A 6,613-nucleotide genomic window follows, 5' to 3' on the forward strand; every position below is an offset into this window, starting at 1 on the left:
AATGAATACGTAAAAAATAAAAAGCAGGAAACTGAATCATACCACCAAAGAAACTCACTTTCACTAAAAAGAAGAAAGGAAGGAAGGAAGGAAAGAGAAGGACCCAAAACAGCTAGAAAACAAATAACAAAATGGCAGGAGTAAATCCTTACTTATCAATAATAACATCGAATGTAAAGGACAAAACTATCCCATCAGAGGACATAGAGTGGCTGAATGGATTAAAAAACAAGACTCAATGATCTGTTGCCTACAAGAGACATGCTTCACCTATAAAGACACACATAGACTAAAACTAAAGGGATGGGAAAATATACTCCATGCCAATGGAAACAAAAGAAGAGCAGGAGTTGCTGCACTTCTATCAGACAGAATACATATCAAGACAAAACTTATAAGAAGAGAAAAAGAGCACTATATAATGATAAAGGGGTCAATTCAGCAAGAGGATATAGCAATTTTAAATATATATGCATCCAAAAAAAATCGTTAGAATAAGACCTAGCATTTGCTAGCACAACAGGGTGACTATAGTAAAAAATCATTTTTTTGTTTTTTGAGATGGAGTCGCTCTTGTTGCTCAGGCTGGAGTGCAATGGCGTGATCTCAGCTCACTGCAACCTCCACCTCCCAGGTTCAAGTGATTCTCCTGCATCAGCTTCCCAAGTAGCTGGGATTACAGGCACACACCACCACACCTGGCTAACTTTTGTATTTTTAGTAGAGACAGGGTTTCACCATATTGGTCAGGCTGGTCTCGAGCTCCTGACTTCAGGTGATCCACCTGCCTCAGCCTCCCAAAGTTCTGGGATTACAGGCATGAGCCACTGCGCCCAGCCAGGAATAAACATCTTTAAAGCTCTTTCTACATATTGCCAATTTGCTTTCCTGAAAGGTGGTACCTACTTGCTCCCTGACTCTTGCCAACACTTTGTTAATTTTAGTCTTCACATTTTCATTACTAGTGCGATTACATATATTAAATATTTTAAGTATTTAATAGTTCTTTGCATTTCCATGATTGTCAATTGCTTGTTCATGTCATTTGCCTATTTATTTGCTGCTCTTTTTAATCAAATCCCACCAATATAAAAACATTAAAGGACTGTGAGTGGAGGTAGAAAATAAGGGTGGGGGAAGAAAATAAGGGTGCTCTGGTTCTGAAAATTGGAGGACACACTCTGATTTGCCCCAGGAAAACTTTTCCACACTCTCTCTTCCCACAAGTTCTTGGCCTTTCTACCCACCTGGAGAGCAGGGGAAATGTATGTCAAGCACAAGGCAAGTCTAGGCCTGACAGACTCTACCAGCAAAGAAACAACAAGCACTTTTTAGATTCAGACAGTTTATTACTTACAAAGACAGTGAAAGGAAGGGTAGCCAAGGGTGCCAGCTCCCCATGGCCTTGGAGCAGGGCAACACTAAAACAAAGGGCCAAATGACTACAACACAAGTGATATGACACCCTGTCACTGAGGGGCCCATTCCAGACTGCAGTGAAGTGATTTTATGACCTGCAGCTGTGCCCTAAGCAGGTGAGGCAGAAATCTTCTTCATCAAAATCCAGAAGGCTGTAAGAAACTATGTTGGTCAGGCACAGTGGCTCATGCCTGTAATCACAGCACTTTGGGAGGCCAAGGCAGGTGGATCACTTGAGGCCAGGAGTTCAAGACCAGACTGGCCAACATGGCAAAACTCTATCTCTAGTATAAATAAGAAAATTTGCCGGGTGTAGTGGCGGGTGCCTGTGATCCCAGCTACTCAGGAGACTGAGGCACGAGAATCACTTGAACCCAGGAGGCAGAGGCTGCAGTGAGCCAAGATCTCACCACTGCGCTCCAGCCTGGGCAACAGAGTGAGACTCTGTCTCAAAAAACAAAAACAAAAACAAAAATGAAAAAAACTCAAACAAAAAAGAAACTACCTGATGACAGCCTTCCAGGCTGATATCTTCCAGGGAAGATAGGGAGGTAAGTGGGAAATGGATTTGTTGTAACTTCTCACAAGCCTCCCATCCCCTAGTGTTCCAGAAAGATCACAAGGTGATCTGCCAAGAATTTGATTCAGCTGTGTCCTACGTGGATCCATGCAAGGTTATCAGAACACCGTGGTGGAACCACTGCTGCATACGATGCAGGTAAAGAGTCTTGGAATTCTGTTATTTTATTTTGAGACAAGGTATCAGTCTGTCACCCAGGCTGGAGTGCAGTGATGTGATCACTGCTCACTGTAGCCTCGACCTCTTGTGCTCAAGCAATCCTCCCACCTCAGCTTCCTGTGTAGCTGGGACCACGGGTGCACACCACCATGCCTGGCTAATTCATTTTTTTATTATTTGTAGAGACAGGGACTCCCTATGTTGCCCAGACTGATCTTAAACTCCTGGTTTCAGGTGATCCTTTGGCCTCAGCCTCCCAAAGTGCTGGGATTACAGGCGTGAACCACTGTGCCCAGCCTGGAATTCTGTTTGGACCTTTTTTCAATTTAGGGAGTTTTGAGAAAACTTCATTTCTTTCTTTCATTTTTTTTTTTTTCTTTTTCTTGAGACAGGGTCTCTCTCTGTTGCCCAGGCTGGAGTGCAGTGGCACGATCTTGGCTCACTGCAGTCTCTGCCTCCTGGGTTCAAGCCATTCTTCTGCCTCAGCCTCCAGAATAGCTGGGATTACAGGTGTATACCACCACACCAGGCTAATCTCTGTTTTGTTTGTTTGTTAGTTTTGAGATGGAGTTTCGCTCTGTCACCCAGGCTGGAGTGCAATGGCTCTATCTTGGCTCACTGCAACCTCTGCCTCCCAGGCTCAAGCAATTCTCCTACCTCAGCCTCCTGAGTAGCTGGGATTACAGACACCCACCACCACGCCCAGCTAATGTTATTATTTTTAGTAGACACGGGTTTTCACCATGTTGGCCAGCCAGATTTTGAACTCCTGACCTCAAGCGATGCACCTGCCTCAGCCTCCCAAAGTGCTAGGATTACAGGTGTGAGCTACCATGCCTGGCCTGTACTTTATTTTTTATTAGAGATGGGGTTTCACCATATTGGCCAGGCTGATCTCAAAATCCTGAGCTCAAGTGATCTGCCTGCCTCGGCCTCCCAAAGTGCTGGAATTACAGGCGTGAATCCCCATGCCCAGCCTGATTTTTTTAATATGGTGAGAGATAAGGGTCTAGTTTCATTCTTCTGCATATGTATATCCAATTTTCCCAGCACCATTTATTGAAGAGGCTATCCTTTCCCCATGTATGTTTTTGACACCTTTGTCAAAGATGACTTGGCTGTAAATGCATAGATTTATCTCTGGGTTCTCTATTCTGTTCTATTGGTCTATGTGTCTGTTTTTATGCCATTGCCATACTGTTTTGGTTTCTATAGCTTTGTAGGAAATTTGGATGTCAGGTAGTGTGATATCTCCAGCTTTGTTCTTTTTGCTTAATGTCACTTTGGTTATTTTGGATCTTTTGTGGCTTCATATGAATTTGAGGATTTTTTTCCTATTTTTGTGAAAAATGTCATTGGTATTTTCATAGGGATTGCACTGAATCTGTAGATTGTTTTGGGTAGTACGATCATTTCACAATATTAATTCTTTCAATCCATGAATATGGGATGTTTTTCCATGTTTTGGTGTCCTCTTCAATTTCTTTCATCAGTGTTTTGTAGTTTTCATTGTATAGATCTTTCTCTGCTTTGGTTAAATTTATTCCTATTTTTTTGTAGCTATGGTAGAGCTTGCTTTCTTAGCTCTTTTTCAAAAAGTTCATTATTGGTATATAAAAATGCTACTGATTTCTGTATGTTGATTTCATATCCTGCAACTTTACTGAATTTGCTCCCTTTTTTTTTTTGAGACAGGGTCTCGCTCTGTCACCCAGGCTGGAATGCAATGGTGCCATCTTCTCGGCTCACTGCAACCTCTGCATCCTGGGCTCAAATGATCCTCCTTCCTTAGCCTCCCAAGTAGCTGGGACTACAGGCATGTGCCACCATGTCTGGCTAATTTTTGCAATTTTTTGTAGAGACACGGTTTTGCCATGTTGCCCAGGCTGGTCTTGAACTCCTGGACTCAAATGATCCAGGCGTCTCAGCCTCCCAAAGTGCTGGGATTACAAGCATCAGCCACTGCATCTGACCTTGAATTTGTTCTAAGAATCAGTTCCAAGCTTTTTTTTGGTGGAGTCTTTAGGTTTTTCTGTATATAAGATCATGTCGTCTGCAAAGAGGGACAATCTGACTTTCCTTTTTCCAATTTGAATTCCCTTTATTTCTTTCTCTTGCCAAACTTTTTAAGAGTTTGACCAAATTTGTGCCTCTGGTCATCTGAATACCTGATTGTGTAGTTGTCTCTGCTTATTACTAACAAGTCAGTACAGGTTACATTAGGAATTATGTTTTATGTACATCTGGCCCCATTAGCTAATTTTTTTTATGCTGCTCCTTGTGGAGCAGGGCTACCCCATAGGCAGTGTGCCCAGAGTAGTATTAATAGCTAATTTTTTATTGGCTTTCATGAGCTTGCACCTATTGGTTTCTCTGTTCCCATTGAGGTTTTTAATAAGTTGTGGCAGATTGGCAGCACTGCTAGGAGAATATGATCTTCTTAGTCCTTTGTCTGTATAATGTGCTGTCATGTAGACATTTGAAGTCAATCGGTATATGAAAAACAGGTAGCCTTTGTGAATGTAGATCCTGACTCTTCAAGAGATAATATTCTGTATACCTCTGGACAGGTAATTTTATAACATAGTTTTTGAAATGTAAACTTGAGAGCCCTTTGCTTGTATGGGTCCTGTACACACCTCAGGAAAGGCCCTGGAAATTTTACATTAGTAATCAGTGTTATTTTTCTTCAGAGGACCCAATCCACATTGTTCACACATTGTACAGACTTTAGAGCCTACAAATCCTGAAATTCTCCCTGGCTTAGAGTGAATTATTATTTATTAGGTGCCATTCTGAGCATTGTGATAATTAGGGAATGTATGAAAGAAGTGATAAAGGCTGGGCACGGTGGCTCATGCCTGTAATCCCAGCACTTTCGGAGGCCGAGGCGGGTGGATCACCTGAGGTCAGGAGTTCAAGACCAGCCTGGCCAACATGGTGAAACCCCATCTCTACTAAAAATACAAAATTAGCCAGGCGTGGTGGCGCATGCCTGTAACCCAGCTACTCGGGAGGCTGAGGCAGGAGAATCACTTGAACCTGGGAGGCGGAGTTTGCGGTGAGCTGAGATCACGCCATTGTGCTCCAGCCTGGGCAACAAGAGTGAAACTCAGTCTAAAAAGAAAGAAAAAAAGAAAGAAGAAAGAAAAGAAAGAAAGAAAGAAAGAAGAAAGAAAGAAAGAAAGAAAGAAAGAAAGAAAGAAAGAAAGAAAGAAAGAAAAGAAAGAGATGTCTTCCTTCCTAATTCACTTTCTTATCCTGAATGTAAGAAATCTAAGAACATACTGTGCAGCTGGGTGTATATGGTGGGGGAGGTGAGGAAGTGGGAATTAGACCAAGCCTAGCAGAGCATCTCTGAAGGAAGATTTTATCTAGAATTACCCCTAACTTTTCTTCACTTTGTTCAAAACCAGGGGAGAGGAAGAGTGAAAAGCAGGAAAGAGATCCTACTCTCATAAATCCAGGGACTGTTGGGACTGCTTAGGTATTGGCCATCTATATGATATTAACCAATCTTCTGTAAGATTTAGGAAATGTTATTCTTTTACTGACACTTTTTTCTTGTGGCATCAGTTATCTTGCCCAAATCTTTTTTCACTATTTTGAAATTATTTTTAAAATATATAAATGTTGATGAGTAGCAATTATATGAATTGGGATCTCCTAAATGTCAGACTGACAGTCTGGCAAACATAAGAAGAGGAAACTAGGCTGGGCATGGTGGCTCAGACCTGTAATCCCAGCACTTTGGGAGGCCGAGGCGGATTGATCACCTGAGGTCAGAAGTTCGAGGCTAGCCTGGCCAACATGGCAAAACCCCATCTCTACTAAAAAGACAAAAATTAGCCAGGCATGGTGGTGGGCACCCACAATTCCAGCTACTCAGGAGGCTGAGGCAGGAGAATGGCTTGAACTCGGGAAGTGGAGGTTGTAGTGAGCTGAGATCACAGCACTGCACTCCAGTCTGGGTGACAGAGCCAGACTCCGTTAAAAAAGAAGGAGGAGGAGGAGGAAGAGGAAACTAGCACTAGTGCTATATCTCTTATTTAGCTTGGATGAAATGGGAAGTAGTTCTAATAAAATCCCAAGGATGAAAACAGATTTTCTAACATACTCTAATTAACTCTGTAGTTTTAATTTGCTCAGAGTTTGTCCCTTTCCTGAAAAGTATTAAAAGGAATGCTTAGAACATGGGAAAACTGGGCTGGGCACAGTGGCTCACACCTGTAATCCCAGCACTTTGGAAGGCCAAGGCAGGCGGATCACTTGAGATCAGGAGTTCAAGACCAGCCTGGCCAACATGGTGAAACTCTGTCTCTACTAAAAATACAAAAGAAAATTAGCCAGGCGTCGTGGTGGGAGCCTGTAATCCTAGATATTCAGGAGGCTGAGGAGGGAGAATCGCTTGAACCCAGGAGGTGGAGGTTGCAGTGAGCTGAGATTGCACCACTG

The sequence above is a fragment of the Colobus angolensis genome, unplaced genomic scaffold, assembly GCF_000951035.1.
Source record: "Colobus angolensis palliatus isolate OR3802 unplaced genomic scaffold, Cang.pa_1.0 Scaffold176, whole genome shotgun sequence".
Taxonomy (NCBI): domain Eukaryota; kingdom Metazoa; phylum Chordata; class Mammalia; order Primates; family Cercopithecidae; genus Colobus; species Colobus angolensis.